Here is a 19,009-nt window from a genome sequence, read left to right as displayed (position 1 = left end):
GCTGAGCTGGGGAGAGAATAGATTTGGACTTCCTGTTAGCCAGTAGAGGAGTTAGAGGTGATTCAGCCACTGGCAGAGGTCCAGGAGAGAGGATCTGGATCAGGAGAACCACAAAGTGCAAGTATCTCAGGGATTTTGGCAAAAAAGAAACCAGATTAGATTAGAGGGTTTGACCATGTCCCCTGGAGGGGGAGACCTGGTGGCACTCAGAGGAAGGACAGCAGGTTACCAAGAAGAGACTTGGTAACCTATGAGCATATACAAGAGGAGGTAATCCCCCTCAGAAACAGTCATAGGGGAGGGGAATAAGGGGAAAATTGGAGGGAGGGAAGAATGGGAGGATACAAGAGATGGGATAACCATTGAGATGTAACAAGAATAAATTAATAAAAAAAGAATAGAGTGATAACTGCTCAGTATTGTGTTATAAAGCTTGATTAAAAAACAAAGTCTCAGTTATTCAGGTGATAGCAGGTTAAGAAAGAAACTGAGAAACAAACACAATTTTATAAAAATAACTATAATAAGTACATAGTGCACATAGATATGTGTAGGCAAAATTCATAATTAAAATAGATAAATCTAAACAAGTAAATATAATTGATTCTTCCTTAAAATGAATAAGGAACCAGACTGGCACTCTCCTTCCTCCAAAGACAGTCCAGGAATCAGTTTTGATTTACTGTTTAAAAGCTAGAGATAAAAAATTAGAAAAGAGGACAATTGAGAGATGTCAGAGGCCAAGTGCAGTGGCATACTCTGGAAGCAGAGACAGGAAGATCTCTGAGTTTGAGGCAAGCCTAGTCTACATAGCCAGTTCCAGACCAGCAAAACCAAAACCAAGCAAAGAAGCAAAACAAACAAACAAAACCAAAAACCACCACAACCAACAGCAGCAACAGCAAAAACCCCAGAGCTAAAAAAAAAAAAAAATAGGTTCAGCTCCTTCTAGAACTACAGAATGATTTCATCGGGGAGTGGGAGGAAGGGGGTGTAGTAAACAAGTCCATGGGTTTCCATAGGTAATTTTAATAATTTCAGTGAAAGAGACAATAAACGGCCTTTTCAATGCTTTCCAGGCATTATGGACTTCCTAGAGAACCCTTATTTTTCAGTAGGAGATGAAAGAAAAACTAAGGTGAGCATAGAAGCAGGAAAACCTAAAAAGAGAAACAAGAACACAAAGTCTTTGTTTCCAGTTCAAAAGATCAGACTCTGTGCCTAACTCCCTTGGAGTCCATTATGACAATTAACTATGCACAATCTAAACTAGACATTAAGATACTTGCCTGTTTTTTTCCTCAGTCACTAATACTACAGAAAATATAGCTAAATTAGAAATTAATTCAGAAAGAAAGAGCTGGTATTTTAATATTTTTCACAAAAAATCTTCACTGTGCTTTATTTTAATTTCAGAGTGTTTTAAAGTATAAGCTCTGAAAGTTGTCATTAGAATCTGTTCTAATTATTTTGTTGCTGTTATTAATATGTAAACATTATATACATTATAATTTTATTCTTTCGCATATAGTTTATGCTATCTTTTTGTTTGTTTGTTTGTTTGGTTTTTTATTGAAAAATAAAATCATTCATATTACATCTCAATTGCTATCCCATCCCGTGCATCCTCGCATTACTCCCTCCCTCCCGCTTTCACCCCATTCCCCTTCCCTATGACTGTGATTGATGGGGACCTCCTCCCCTTGAATATGATGCTAGAGTATCAAGTTTCTTCTTGGTAGTCTGCTATCCTTCCTTTGAGTGCCATCAGGCCTTCCCATCAGGAGGACATGGCCAAATAAGGGGCACCAGAGTTCTTGTCAAAGTCGGGACCCAGTCTCCACTTAACTGCGGAGAATATTCTGTCCCTTGGCTAGGTCTGGGTAGGGGTTTGATGATTACTGCACATATTGTCCTTGGTTGGTGCCATAGATCGAGCAGAATCCCTGGTCCCAGATCTGCCCATCATAGTGTTCTTCTTGTAGGTTTCTAGGACCCTCTGGATTCATCTATTTCCCTATCTCCTATATTTCTCTCACTTTAGGATGTCCTCACCACTATCCCATTTTCCTGGTAAGTGAAGACTTTCATGACACATGCCCCTTGGTCTAGTGTTCAGATATAAGTGAGTATATACTATTTGAGTAAGAGCTGGTATTTTAGAGTGCTGTTATATCTATCTTTAAGTAAACGATTCCAAAACACAACGATATTGTTGTGTCAAAATAAGCAGCCTGTGGAACAGAACAAAACATTCTAATTATTTTGAACAACAATTTTTTTCCAAATGATCTTGGCAAGAAAGTGCTGTTTCTTTCAGGTTATTTTTCCTTAAGCTTAATGATATTTTTTTTTATCTAGCAGATGGAAGAATTTTGAAGGGTAAGCTTGAAAGGACTATAATCTTCAAACTGGAAAAGTTTACTTTTAGGAATTGACATTACATCTTTATTTTAAACAAATCTTTCTTTTCTAATCTGAAGTCCAACTTGCTTGAATTTTATTTCCCTATGAAGAAGTTTGTGATCGCTGAGTTTGAGCTACCATGCCATTCAAAAGAAGTCAGACTTCTCAAACTACTATGGAAAATTCTATGACTAAATTTTCTTAAGTAGAATATCTATAGATAGCATGAATTGATGTGTGATTTAAGTGTTTATAGTATCTCATTCTGTGTTGAAGTAATCACCTGGAAGCTTGCAGCAATTGGCTATAATTTCTAGGTCAGAAGAATAAAGGTCTACTGGAGGAGGTAATTTCTCCTGTCTCTAGATTGGGAGTAGAGGGTAATAGCTTAGTCACTGGAAGAATGAAAAGTACAATTTTATGTTGCCAATACAAAAACAAAATATTGTAAATATAAGATGTAAGGGAGAGTTGGGTGGTGGCTTATTATGTCTGGGTTGGCATAAATATTTATCATAAACGTCTTAACTCAGAAAATAACAGAAAATTATCTGTTTATTCTTTTTATTTGAGAATTCCATGTGTTATATTTTTGTTATATCCATCCTCTATTCCCCCTCGCACTCCTGCAGATGCCAGTGCCATGCTCTCTTCCAACCTCATGTCTTCTTTTCATAACCCACTGAGTTCAATCAATGATGCTTCTACGTGAATGAGGGTATGGTCATCCACTGGAAAATGGTCTACTTCTCTGAAGAGAACTGATTGTCTGCACTCTAAAAGCCTTCAAGTGTCAAAGCTCCTCAGCTACTCATGAGCCCTCTCTCATCTATGCTGAAATGGAAATTTGTCTTGTACCCTTCTGAATACTGGGAAGTCAAAAAGATCAAGGTACTGGCAAATCTGCATCAAGAAAAATAAAATAATATAAAATAGACTATAGTATAGGGAAGCACAGCAGAACATAGCACAGCATAGCATAGCACATCATAAATATAGTATAGTATTATGTGTGGTTTCAGGAATCCACAGATTGACTCCATCTGTCTTCAGGATCTCTTTGCTCTTTAAGGCTGTGTTTCCTAGTACAATGACTTTGTGGCTAGTATTTCAACATAAATTCTTGGGAAAATGCAACCCTTCAGACCATAACAGGTGGAAGATAGTAGCTCTTAGCAATTTCCACAGTCCCCAGGATACAGTATTGCTGGGATGTATGATGTGATGTCTGAAATAGAATGCTAGATAGATAATAGATGCCAGTTTCTTGGCCTGCAAGTTAAAGATGGTATCAGATAGACAAGGACACGGATACTAAAGGCATTATATTTCCCCCATCCATGTCCTCAAATCAGTTTAACCTCAGCTTCCATATCTCCTTACTGAAACTGAGTAATTTTAGTGCCATGAAAATTTTAGGAAATGGTCGCTCTGTCTAGTTACCTTAGAAGATGAAGAATTTAGCCGTGGAATTTAAAAGAAAGATTACTTTGGGGAATTGCGAATGTGGTTTTGCCATTAGTTCAGTCATATAAACATGGTCTGTTTGCCATCATTTGATAGATATGCAATGAAGATTCAGAATGAATCCCTGGTTTCAAGTCTCAAACATAACGGACAGGTGTTCATCTCAGTAAAATAGAAGTGAATGAGAGTTTCAATTCAAATTCTAACAGATGGCATTGTCACAGATACTAAATTATACTATCAATGGCAGATATAATTTTTACAGTAAACCAGAGATTGGAATTAGGGCAAAATGTACTAGGGCATGATGAGAACATATGCACTAAGAAGGAAAAATTCTAATTTTGAAATATGATTGGGAAATAAAGAAAGGACCGTGCATGTTTTTCAGAATCACTAGAGGAGAATTACGTTACAAATTCATGTGAGCTGGAGCAAGATAATTATTCCAATATTCTAAAAAATTATATTAGGCTCACCTATATGTTGCATATGAAAATTAATATCCTGTTTATTACAAGGAAATGCATATTAAATGTTGAGACAAAATTATATACATACTCAAAAAGCAGAAAATGATTCACCCATTAAATTAATATGCTAGATTTTACCACTTAATAGATTGCCAATCTCAGAAAAATGGGAAAAGGGCTTCCTCAAGACCCAGCTATCCCACTCCTTGGAATATACCCAGAAAATGCCCTATCACACAACAGGGACATATGCTCAACCATGTTCATAGCTGCTTTATACATAATAGCCAGAACATGGAAACAGCCTAAGTGTCCCTCAGTAGAAGAATGGACTAAGAAACTGTGGTACATTTACACAATGGAATACTACTCAGCTATTAAAAACAAGGAATTCCCGAAATTTGTGGAAAAATGGATCGATCTAGAAATTATTATAATGAGTGAGGTCACCCAGAAGCAAAAAGAGACAAATGGTATATACTCACTTATATCAAAACACTAGTCCAAGGGATACGTACCATGAAAAACTTTACTTACCAAGAAAGTGGGTCAGAGGAGAGGACATCCTATTGAGACTTTAGGCAAGAGTAACATGGAAGAATAAGGAAATAGTAGGACCCACAGGGTCCTGGAAACCTACAAGAAGAACTTTATGACCGGCAGATCTGGGTCCTGGGGTCCTCCTCAAACTAAGGCATCAGCCAAGGAGAATATAGGCATTAAACTTCGAACCCCTACCAAGACCTAGCCGACGAACAGGATATTCTCTACCGTTGAGTGGAGAGTGAGATCTGACTCTCACACGAACTCTGGTGCCCCTTTTCTGACCATGTCCCCTGGATGAGGAGGCCTGGCGGCACTCAGAGGAAGGATAGCAAGTTACCAAGAAGAGACTAGATATTCTAAGCGCATATAGGGGGAGGAGGTCTCCCTCAATCACAGACATAGGGGAGGGGAGAAGGGGGGAAGTGGGAGGGAGGGAAGAATGGGAGGAAACAGGGGAAGGGCTAACAATCAAGATGTAATAGGAATAAAATAATAAAATGGAAAAAAATAGATTGCCAAATCTTTTGTTGTTTATTATCTCAACAGTATTTATTTTCTAAAAGTGCTATACTAGATCTGGGTAGGCGTTTGATGATGGCTGCACGTTTTGTCCTTGGTTGGTGCCTTTGATCAAGCAGAACCCCTGGGCTCAGATCCACCCATCATAATGTTCCTCTTGTAGGTTTCTAGGACTCTCTGGATCCACCTATTTCCCTATCCCTTATATTTTTCTCACCTAGAATCTCAATAGGATATTCTCACCTCTATTCCACTTTCCTGGTAGTTGCAGATTTTCATGGTACCTGCCCCTTGGGCTAGTGTCCAGTTATAAGTGAGTATATACCATTTGAGTCTCTCTGCTTCAGGGTTAGCTCACTCATTATGATCACTTCTAGTTCAATCCATTTGTCCACAAATTTTGGGAATTCTTTGTTTTTAATAGCTGAGTAGTATTCCATAGTGTATATGTACCACAGTTTCTTTATCCATTCCTCTACTGATGGACACTTAGGCTGTTTCCATGTTCTGGCTATTAGATCTAACCAAGGGACAGAACATTCTCCACAGTTAAGTGGAGACCGGGGACTGACTTTCACAGGATCTCTGGTGCCCCATATTTGGCCATGTCCCTTTGATGGGGAGGCCCAATGGCACTCGGAGGAAGGATAGCGGACTACCAAGAAGGGACTTGATACCCTAGCACCATATTCAGGGGGAGGAGGTCCCCCTTGGTCACAGTCATAGGGAAGGGGGATTGGGGTGAAAGTGGAAGGGAGGGAGGAATGGGAGGATGTATGGGATGGGACAGAAAATGAGATGTAATATGAATTATTTTATTTTTCAATTAAAAAAATAAAAATAAATAAAAATTTTAAAAATTGAAAAAAAATAAAATAAAAGTGCTATACTATCAGGGATTGCATTGGGTAATTTGTCTTTTTAAGTAATAGCTCATCATTTCTATCATGAATTTATATGCTAAACTTTTTAACTTCTCATTTACTTTTCAGCTGTTAAGTACATAAAGACTTGTCAATGACTTGAGTCCCAAGAAAGAATACATGATTTTTATTCACATAAGTTTTACATTATAAGCAAATTTCACCTCTTTTAACAAACACTTATGATACCAAATTGACTATCTCTATGACTTGCTGTTTAACCCATAGCAGCAGAGCTTCATAAGTAACAGTGAGATTTACACATCAAGAAGCAATGTCAGGTGAAAGCGAGGCCATGATACAACTTCCACACTTAGTTTAGATAGCTGCATTCATGGCACAGACAGAACATCCTGTGCCAGCTATGTGTGTGAAGTGTAGATGGTCCCTTGTCAAGAAACAGTGAAGTACTCTGTTCTCAAGGCACCATAAGTGATTTGCTGATAAGATGCTTTGTAGCTGCCTTCACATTATTTCAATTTGCTCATATGCGGAAGCCCACAGCATGGAGTAGCAGACATTGTTTAGCTATCAGCCTCTGATGAATTGTTACTCCACCTTCATCCCTGCTAATCCTGAAGTGCTGCAAGGATCTAGATGCACCCTTCAGTGTTTGGGTCAACAAACCCAGACCCTGTTCTCCCAGGAAGGGAATTTAACTTATCTGCATAGTATGAGAGCTTGGGGACTAATTCATAGATTTTAATGGTCTTTTCATTTACTGCACTGCATGAAGTGACAATCAGAGTTTGTTTTGTTCTAACTAAATTTGATTTTATTTCATCTTCACATATGGCTCTTCACCATTATCACCATTGGGCTTTTCCCACAGGAGCTGTGTACTTGTGTTCAGCAGCTCTTGATATGACAGGCTACACAGACAGAGTGGCACAGAAAAAACGGAGCCTATTAAGTATGGACGGAGAAGGAGTAAACTGAACATATCATTTCTTTGTCATTCAACAACATGACAAAGTGACTTTCAGAAGGGGAAATAAGTTATCTAGTGGGGATACAAAATAAGACTGCAAAAATGAAACAAATACATCTTGACTTTATATAAATATGGGTGCATACTCAATTCCTAGTGACATACCAATGGTCTCATCTGCAGGTACATAACCTGCTTTTAGGTTACAAGTAATCACTTGATAGGAAAAAATGTCAAAGCTGGCCTTGGAGAGGTGGAATACATGAAGAGACCCTTCCTCGTTCTAATTATGGCACATGCATTTATTACTTTTTTACAATGCTTACTGGAATCTCTGCTCATGCCAGGCACCAAACTAAGCCTCATCCCCAATGTAATCTCTTAGTCATTGTGACAACGCTATGTGGCACAGTCTATTATCTTACTCATTTTCATGATGAAGAAAATGAGGGTCACAGGAAGTAATTTTTGCCAGCTATACTATCAAACAACAGAGCCAGAATTAGTTCCAGACCCTAGATTGTGCAGGGCTGCTACAGATGGGTTTGTGTTTTATTTCTCAGGTATCTTTTATTGTTTTCCAAAGACAGAAATAAATTATTGCTTTAGATTATCTTCATGCCCTTTATCCATTCTTTCCATAAGCATAACTATTTCAGGAGTTGACTTTGTCTGGAAGACTGTATGTCAAATTTTATTCTCAGATAAAGGTCGCTAAAGTAGTGAGCATGTGCCTATGGGATGAATTTGTCCATTGTGAGTTGTATATCACCCCAGCCCTGTGGTTAGCATGACTATATTTATTATGTGGACTGGGATGGCAACAAAGAATGGATAACCTCACGGCAGTACTAAAAATCTACCACAAAACTCTCCTAAAAATTCAGGAGGAAGTTTCTAAAATATATTTGCATTGCTGGATTCTTCATTTAACTAAGTATCTCATCTTAAAACCATGTAAAGTGTATCATGCTCTATGTATCTTTTGACATATGGCCAATTGTGTTTAACACTCTCAAATATGCCAGCTGTATTTAAGGAACAAAAATATTCTGTATTCATGTAGCATGATAGAAATCCTGAAGTATATAGGAAAAAAACAGACTTCTTTAAAATGTGGTTGTTTTGAACCATCAGAAGCCCAGAACATGATGCTCAAAAGGCAAGTCCTTGTTTTTACAAAAATAGAAGCCTTTACTTTTAAAATGATAATGTTGTAAAACATTAAGATTATGTTTCCCCTGACATGTAGTTAGTCCTTTCACTTTTAGATTCTAGATCTGACAGAATAAATAATACCTTGCTGATATGATCAAGACTATGTTTTGCTTTGGATTAATCACAATAAAATTTCAAGGCCCACAAAAACATAAAGTGGAAAACAGATTTACACTTTGTTTTCTGTGTTTTTTAGCCTTATGTTAAGGATAGAATTTTCACTTATGTAATTTACCTATGAACTGAAGACTGAACCTGGGCACTGTGTAATATAGCATGCCTATTGCACTCATCCTTTATCTTGAAGCTCACTCTGGCATTTTAGCACCCTCTATAGATGGACAGTGTGTTCTGAGCCATTTAATATCCCTATCAAAGAAGAGGGTAACCTGTAATAGGGTGTATTTCCAATTGTACTAGACTAATGTTTTGAAAACATTGGATTTCTACCCATTGATGGGAAGGAAGAACAATGACAAACATTATTTATTTATTGATCTGTTTGTTTTTGTTTTCTAAGACTGGGTTTCACTGTGTAACAGCTCTGGCTGTCCTGGAATTTGCTCTGTAGATCCGGCTGGCCTTGAACTCACAGAGATCTGTCTGCCTCTGCCTCCCAAGTGCTAGGATTAAAGGCGTGTGCCACCACTGCCCAGCTGACAAATACTTTTTTTTAAAGAAAATACAATATGTTGTCTATTTTAAAGATTGTTTGTATATGTGCTAAATTACAATATACAATATATTTTTCACTGTTTTAAGGTAAAAGGCTACACTGGACTTTTGCCTTTGTCATGTCAATTTTTTAGTTTAGTTTCAGAGGTAAAGGAACTTCCTTTTGCTTTGAGTAAATCTTGTTATTTTACAAATACACAAGATTGCTAAGTAAAAGCTTTTAAGTAGAAAATTGCACGTATGGCCCATTCTTTTTTTATCTTAGCATTATTTTATTTTTACTTATTCTTCTCTCATACAATATATCCAAAATGTAGCCTGTCCTTATTTTATTTCATCCTTTTCTCCTCCCCCCACCCCAACACATCCACTGCTTCTTCATTTCCCTCCAGAAAAGAGCAGGCCTCCCAAGGGTATCAACTAAACATGACATAACAAGATGCAATACAACTAGACACAAAACCTCATATCAAGGCTGGATGAGGCAATCCAGTAAGAGAAAAAGGGTCTCACTTTCTGGTAAAAGAATCAAAGACATCCCCACTCCAACTATTAGGAGTCCCACAAAACCCACAAACTAAACAACTATAGCACACATTTGCAGAGAACCTAGCACAGAGCCCTGCCGGCTTCTTGAGTGCTGCTTCAGCCTCTGTGGGCCTCACAGCTCTGTTAGCACAGGGTCACCATTACATCTTAGTAGAAAAGTCTGTTGTGTATGAGAATAGATGTAATATATTAATATCACTGTTCACATAGATTAAAAATTATGTTCTAGAATACAAGTGATTCAGATGCTTGAAAGCTTTCCACCAATCCTCACAGCTGAATGTCCGTAATGAGCAAACTATAGTATTGACAGAAGGTGCTCATGAATATAGAAACAGTTGATGCATAGGCTCTCTTGCCAACAAGATTTACAGTCTACCGTGAAAGAGACATGTAATGCAATAATTCAGGACAATAAACAAAGTGGAGTTACACAAATCGTTGATCAGTATTTTGGCTTTCAAAGCCATACTTCCCACTACCCCTGCTTTGCTCTCTATGGTGAGAAAGCTAACTCTTACAAGGTGGCTATTACAAGTTTCTTCACCAGATGGTATCTTCAAGGGTTTGAGTAATACAAATCTAGGTACTGAGGGACAAAAAAAGTGAGATTACTATCTTTTTCACCTCTCTTCATCTCCAGGGATCCAGAACATTCCATGGAACTCTGTCATGGTTCCAGGTTGCTCTGGGTGGCTCTGCCCTTCGAAGTCTCATTCTGAGTCCATGAATTTCTCCATTATTATTTCTTCTTTTGCTTGGCATTTCAATTGTTTGATGATTTCCATTGACCTCTTAGTTTTTTACAATATAGAGGCACTGTTTTATCTATTAAATTCTCTTCATTTTAAGAGTTATTTGTTTTCCTGACTTGACTCTGATTAATATAGACGTTAAAAATGAGATGCATATGAATCCTTGTCACATTGATTGCTGGTGTTAATTTACTCGTTGTAAGTGTCATGTGTTATTCTAAGTGATGTTCTTACATTACCAGATCTATTTTAGACATGGAGAAAGTAAGGCAAAGAGTTTGGTTTGCTCAAGGACAATGTATGGTTCTTATTTTGGGATTTTTAAGTCAGTGGTTTTCCCATAGAAATCCTTTATCAGGGAGGCTATTTCTCACACTTACCATGCATTTAAAAATCTTTCGTTATCCTTGGATAATAATTTATTGTCTCGATAATATAAATGAATATTTCTTAAGCCTCTACTATAAACCAAATATGATGGTATGTGATATAGTTAATAAGGGCATAATGACTATCTTCTATAGTAAAACAGTCCTTTTGTCCTGCTTTTATGGGTATGTTGTCATTTCCAAAAATCAATGACTTCTCAAGTAGACTAAACCTCCAAGTCTTCTGGTCATGTGAGATTGAGATGATGGCCTCAAAATGATTGGGTTATCTTTGAAATAAAGCTGCACTTAGAGATATTTCTGCTTGAAATTCCATGAAATTTTCAGCTTTGTCTTATTACCACTACTCTTCAATTTGTCCATTTGAAGTCAACATACATTTTACTATGGTGTTAAATCAGGTCTGGGAAGTAATATTGCCTGTGTAGCTAAATAATCACTGACACTCAACTTTATGATAGTTTCTCATTACAGTAGTTTGGGGAGCTACTTTTCCAAAACTTTCTCAATCAATATAATATAAATCTATCAGCTACCATCTAAAACAACCCTCTGGGTATAGATTACTCAGTATGCATACAAGGCTACTCATATTATGGACTGAAATGTACAATCAAGCAAAATGATGTGCACACAGTTGCTTTATATTTAGTTGGATTTTCTAATGTGAGCTAATTTGTTGTAGGGGCTTAGGGCATTACAAAGATTTATTTCAAGTTTGGAATGAGAGAAAATTATTGTTTGAAGGTGAAACTCAGGCTCCACTCAACTTTAACAACCATTACTTTTGTATTTTCCTAATGTCAGATAGAGGAAAGTGCTGGATTTATTGGGACACAGAAAGGCATTAGATTTTTACTGCACCATCCTCCTCCTTGAAACCAATGTCTTATCTCTACTTTCTTTTTATAATGACAAGTGTGTAAAAAAAAAGCAAAGGTGACATGAATATCCCTTTTATCTCTCTGGCTCCTCCCATGTGCCCTCCTTCCAACTGCTTCCAAGTCCTTCTCACTCTCAAATTGAGAGTCTACTTTTCTTTTGTTATTTTTCACACACATACACACACACACACACAAACACACACACACACAGACCCTACTGACTCTGTCCCCGTGATGAGCCCCTAGTTGGTTACCCAATATGAAATGGTAAGCACTGAGACTTTATAAACACAAACAACAAAAGTGGCATGTTATTCTTATTCTGAGATCTACTCACAACTGAAGGAAACATTTGGGAAAATATGTCAACTTTTACTCTCTCCTAAGAATTTTCTTAAGGAAGAATTTACAGAAGTAGATGGATTCAGAATATAACTTTTAAAACAAAAATCTTTCTTTGCTTACACATCAGTGTTTGCTGCAGAACCATTCACAGTACCCAAGTTAAAGTACCAACCTAGGTATGCAACGGTAAAAAGAAAATGTGGCTTTTTCTTAGGAAAAAAATGAAATTATGGCATCTACAAGAAAACAAATATGAAGGAAAATGCAACTGAAGATCATCATATTAATTGAGTTAAGCCAGTCTCAGAAAGATAATTATCAAGTTTTTTATATGTAGTTTCTATATTTTATAGATATACATAAAACCAAATATGGATGTAAGCCATGAAAGCAGAATTAATATTTCCAAAACAACAAGGAGGTCTAATAATAAGGGAATATTGAAAAGAAATATGTAAGCTATTGAGGTTATATGTATGAAAATATTCTTAGGCACATAGCACTGTGTACAGCAAATATATAAAATGGAATTCAGGAGGACTCAAATCCTTGAAGTTTAAAATTTTTATTTTCTAAAATCCTAAAAGTATAATTCTATAAAAAGACTTTAAAATTTTTAAGAGAAAACTATGTTAAAACATTTATTTTAATTATATTTGCATGTATAGTCACAAAAATTATATGTATATATCATGTGTATGTCTATGTGTGTATATATGTATATGAGTTCAGGGGTCTCTGGAGTTCAGAAAAGAGTGATTGATTCCATGGAGCTGGAGTTGTAGGCAGTTATGAACTGCCTAACCCTCATATGGGTGCTAGGACTTGAATTCAGGTCCTCTTCAAGAACATTATCTACTCTCAACTGCTAAGCCATCTCTCCAGGCCCAGTTTTTCTCATTTTAAAGAAGTTCTCTGTTTCATTTAATAGTGGCATGTATTTATTTTATATTTTGGATATTAATCATTTACCATCTGAGCAATTCACAAACATTTCTAGTAGTACTCTATCCTTCACTTAGCACATAGCACACTGAACCATAATTACATCTTTTTTTAAAGGATCTAATTTATTTTTATTCATGTTTATTTATGTATGGCTCTGTGTGTGTGCGCGTGTGTGCATGCATGCGTGTGTGTGTGTGTGAGTGCAGATGCTTGTAGAGGCATAAAAGGGTGTTGGATTGCCTGGAATTGTAGTTTCAGACAGCTGTGAGTTACCCAGTGTGGATTCTGGGAGTTGAAGTCAGCGTCTCTGAAAAATCAGTGTAACCACTTAACTAATGCGCCATCCTTCCAACCCCAAATTACTTACATTTTAAAGGTAAATTGAAGAAAAATAAAAACATGACAGAACTTTTCATCAAAGACTAGACAACAAATTGGTGACAGTAATATACATATTTTTGAAAACAGAAATATCAGATATGCTTATGATAGTCTTGCTGGCTTAATAGTTATAAACAAAAGAATTATGTTTTAGACATAGGTAAAAAATTGAAACCTATAAACACAATAACTGTGGATGATGATTGTGTGCAGTCAGCTTTACAGCTATAGTCATCTATTGTATTGCAAAGCATGTTAGACAAACTAAGCATTTTCAAGACATTGATCATAAGCCACAATGTGCCACCACCACATACATAGTCACTCAAAGCTGAGATTTCAAGGTATTTTTAAAAGTTCCTTTACAAATGAAAACATGTAAATGGATACTTCTTCAATTACTGAATTTCCAATATTTACATATAGACACCAAAGCCTACATACAAATTCAACATCAAGATAATGATTGATGCAACAGCAAATCTAGGAAGGATGCAAAAACCAAACAAGCAAACAAACAAAACACAAATTGAAACCTTCCAAAAAGGTTCAAACAAAATAAACTCCCATCATTGGAAACTACACAAAACTGACAAATACGGTAACAAATCATTTTTATATGCTGACAATTTAAGGTAGTGAAAAAAATAAAAAAGAATAACAGGAAAAAGTGAAAAATAAAATTCAATATATGAAAATGTGTATTTGGGGACAGATTAAATGCAATTGACCTGAGGTAGTTCATAACAATATATATGATAATTAACTAAAATTTGAAGACCTGTATTAATCACTCCACTGCAACTTAGAACATTAATTTTTTCCATGCTCTATCTTTTTTGCCTAATCTGTTAAAACTTACATATTAATGTCCTCTGGAAACAACTATACATACATTTCCAAAATATTAATTCAGCAGATTGCTAGGCATTCCCTCTGCTTGTCATGATACAACCATCCTGTATTCAAAAGAAAACTCATTGATCCTTTACCATAATATGGCTTTTTATCACTGTTGTATAACCTTATTTTAATCAGTGATAAATGTAGTTGGAGAATTTTCATTTTTAGATTTTGAAGATGTGGGAAGGATGTTCGAGATATCAATGAAATGTGTGATCAGGATACTAACATTGACTGTTTTATGTTATAGGGATCTTTAGCTGGAGAAATTTTGATCTTCTGGTATTTCTATAGCCATTATTTTGTCATGTGATCATGATCAATATCAAGGATTCCTGGGGCATTATCCCAGGCCCTCTGGATCCTGTAAGATTTTATCCAAAGACTAGAGAAGATAAATTACTTGGAATTACAGTCACAACCTTGAAAAATGTATATTTCAGGAAAAGGAGATAAGCAAGGATCCTCCCAATAGGGAAGTTTTTGCAGATAGTGATATTTAGTACTGGTGAGTAGAGGTGGATGCAGCAAAAGCTCATATAACAAGCATATTTTGAATGTAGTACAGCAATTTTTTCTCATTAGTTATATATGGCATATGAAAGAAACAAAGAATTGAGAGAAACATGGAGATGAACAGCAGGCAATGGAGAAGAATCTTACTGTACTGTCATAAGAACTGTAGTTTAAATTTTCATCACTAATAGACAATTTGGGCATGACCATAATTCTAGTGTTTGGTCGGTATAGAGAAGCAGATCCCAGGACCTTATTAAGATCTGACAGCCTAGCCAAAGTAGCCAGATTCAGTTTTATTAAAAGCTTGTTTCAAGGGAATAAGGCAGGAAATGTGAGAGCTGGACACACTATATTCTTTTGTCCTCAACATGCACACACACATGCATATATCACACACACAAACACACACACAGAGAAAGAGAGGGGGAGCAGGGCAGAGAAAACAAGGCCATCTCTAGACCCTCTTTCCCACTTCCTAATAAAATCACCTGGAATCTGAGCATCACAGGGGCTTGATTATTTAATCAAAGCTTCACCTAAGTCAAGTAACAAATGGATTAATGAGTCAGTACTAGTTATTCTTACCTCAGTTGTTATTTTACACTGACTCTAAAGCAATCAAAAGGCAAAGAAGATGCTTGGTTTACTGAGGTGTTCTTCAATGAAAAGTTAGGCGCTACTAAGTCACTTGCAAAGAACATCTGTGGATGTTCTGAGCCCTTGTGACAAGCTTGGTTCTATGTCCCACCATGGCAACTTGACCTTTATATGATTCAGAATTGCATTGGCTATGAATTCTTCTGTAAAACTTGAGATTAAATCTATGTATGGGAGGATGTAATACAATTCTATAGTGCTTGCCAAGCATGTTCAAGACTAGGTTACATCCTCAGAACTATATACACACACAAATACAAAATGTATTTTCAATCAGATCAGGAAGACCCATTTCAAGCCATAGAGACATTTTTTCGTCTTTCACCTTAGAATTTCTTATTGCACTTTTGAGGCAAGCAATTTAAACTTAGCCATGAAACAGAAATTTCCCAGTTCCTTCAATTCATTCATCAGTTCAAGGGGAGCATGTCTGAAGAAGGGTGTTTAAGGAGGAAAATAAAATGCTTTATATCAAATATGAGGTCAAATTACACTTTACTGGATCAATTCTAGAAGCATAGCCACCACTTTAGTTGCCACAATCATTACTTGATGAATTTTATGGAAAAGTGATGGTAAAAAAAATTCATTATAATATACTCGGTACCTGAGTTAGCATGGAGAATTTAATTTTATTAGGATATTTTAATTGTGTAATGAGAAGGATTCCATTATGGCATATGCATCATGTACTTTGGTCATATTAGCTCCAACTCTCCTTTCAGAGAATGGTTGAATATTTGCTTAGCTCTTCCCTTAGGAGTATGTTAAGGCTCAAAAGGATTTGACTACTGACCACTTCATTTCATTAACTGATATTAAGAGGTAAGTAACATGACACTGTTCAGCAATGTTTGCTGTGTTCTTATTCTAGAATCCTCAATTTCGGAAAACCCTTAAAATGTTACAGAAGTCTTTGGAAAAAATACTTCCAAAGTCACTTTAGAAACAGTGCTAAATAACAACAGTATACTTCCACCTTTCACCATCAGTTCAAAACATAACACTTATTTCATTGTCTGTCTACACTTTACCTTCACAATTCAATTATTATTTGTTTGTCCAGAATACTTTCCCTGAAGTTTTTTTTTCGGCTCCTTTCTCTAGAGAACTCTAAATATACAGAAAACTGTCAAATAAAAGCTATGTCATATGATAAAGCATTTAGAGAACTCTAAATATACAGAAAACTGTCAAATAAAAGCTATGTTATATGATAAAGCATAATCAAATCACTACAGTTCTGGAACATGTTTTCTTATAATTGAAATAATTAAGCTTAGTACCTAAAGTAGTCAATGTCACTCTCAAGTAATTTGGACACACAGCAGTGATTTGGGCATCTACTGTTTGCAGGAAGTCAGGGAAGTTCAACTGTTCTCATTCTGTATGAGTTATCCACATTTTACATTTATTACTTGCCAACTCTACCTACTACAATGTCAATACTATGCTCTGTAATGAGGTTTGCCATAGTTCATAATGATCGTAAACATCATGATATTCAGAATCACTATGGAAACATCTTTCTGCATATGTCTAAGGAAGTATTTTATTTAGCATAATAGTTGTAGGAAGACCCATCCTAAATGTGGGAGGCACTCTTTCGTGGCCTGAGGACAAGAACTAAATAAAAAGGAGAAATAACACTGAGCACAAGCATTCATTGTTCTCTGTTTTTCAACAGTAGAGGCAATGAGAGTGGCTCCCTCAAGCTCCTGCCACTGGACTTCCTCACCATGAGAGACTATGGTCTCAAACTCTGAGCGCAAACAAGCCATTCCTTCCTTAGGATGCTTTTGCCATGTATTTTTTTCACAGCAACAAGACAACAAATTAGGTTTTCTGGGGTGTCTTTAATTTGGTAACAAATGCTCCTGGGAGGTAGAATATATCCCCTTCATTCCTTTAAAATCAGAGTTTCCAGTATATTAACCATCTGCTAGAATAATTATTGTAGATATAGCTTCACAGGAATTTACAACTTAATAGACTTGTTGTGGTTGAGAAGATATAAATTGATCATATCTTGTAGAAATATTAAATTTTCTAGACCCTTGTAGCCCTTATTAAAAACTTACAAACCTAAAACTTAAACAAATCAAAAGCAACAGCAGCAACAACAATAAAACCAACAAGGCAGCCCAGGAAATGCTCTCTAATATCTGTGATGACCGTGCATTTTCACTAAGTCCACTCAGCACTTATGAGTAAAGTGTATACTGTTGCAGTATCGTTTGTTATTTTTCTGTTCATCTTTGTGGCATTAGCAATTGCTCAGTGACACATACATTAAACTGTATTTTATGATTTTTTTCTATTACTCATTTGTCTTATAACTATACTTGATCATGTGAGTTATATGGTGCTATAGACTGTGAGCCATCAATTCCTGTTTCAAAGGAGTATCTCTGAGTATTGCTACTATCTTTTGAGAAGATTCTGGGAAAACACAGGAAAAAGATAGCCATCTATAAGCAAGGGATAGAGGTGAAGGGGCTCAGAAGACAGTCATCATGGATTTTTATGCTGCTGAGTTTGGAGTACATTGTTGTAGCAGCACTAGCAAACTAATACCTACAGCTAAATATCTTTTTAGTTATCTATGTATAAGACACAAATAACGTATATATGTGCATTAGAAATACAGGTTTTCATACAGCATTTTGAAATCATGAGGCTTCTCATTCAATATTATTGTGACTATCTCCATTCGTACTGACGTTTATGAGTTGCGCCATTGGGCACATAACTTGTTTGTCAATTCTATACCTGTATCATTCGACATATGGTTATGTGCCTGTTATAATCCAGGTCCTCATCTAGATATGGGGTACAAGGTGACAAATAACAAAATGTTGTCTGATTCACGAAGCCATCATGTGAGCAATGGCTATAATGAACTGCAGTAATTAATTTCTTACTTTTACAAGGGCATATTTGTTACCTTAATGGCTTCAAGCTAACAGTCAACCATTTTATAATTTGTTTTCATTGTTACTTTAATGTGTTTTTTAAGTTGGGAGTTTTTCAAATGCTCAAATATTTTGAACTGCTCCATTTTAATGACATTTAACAGTGCATAGCATATTGTATATAGTCATTCAGCAAATGCCTGATAAATTGCTATAATTGCTGCTGAAATTTTTTATGGTAGAGAGTGTTAGTTAGCACCACATATCCTATTTTCCACAGTGTTAGCTGTAATAATTGCAACTGTTATCCTTTACCATGCTGAGATGTTGTTTCATTTCAATTTTAATTGTTCAGCCATATAATGCTGGTCTCATGTTTTAATATTTATTTTAGGAGATGGAAGAATAGAGAGTTGATTTTTGAAAAAATATTTAAAATTACTTCAGACTCCGTTGTTATCCTTCCTTCTCTATGAGTACCAGTTGCTAGCTAGAGTCTGATAACATATTGTTGAAAAGGATGTTTACTGATGAACTAACACATGGTAAGAAAACTGTTTTCTGAATTGCAGCCAAAACATGATAAAGTAGTTTGGCTAGTGTTAT

The sequence above is a fragment of the Acomys russatus genome, chromosome X (assembly GCF_903995435.1).
Source record: "Acomys russatus chromosome X, mAcoRus1.1, whole genome shotgun sequence".
In the NCBI taxonomy this organism is placed as follows: domain Eukaryota; kingdom Metazoa; phylum Chordata; class Mammalia; order Rodentia; family Muridae; genus Acomys; species Acomys russatus.
This window is presented reverse-complemented; position numbering follows the sequence as displayed.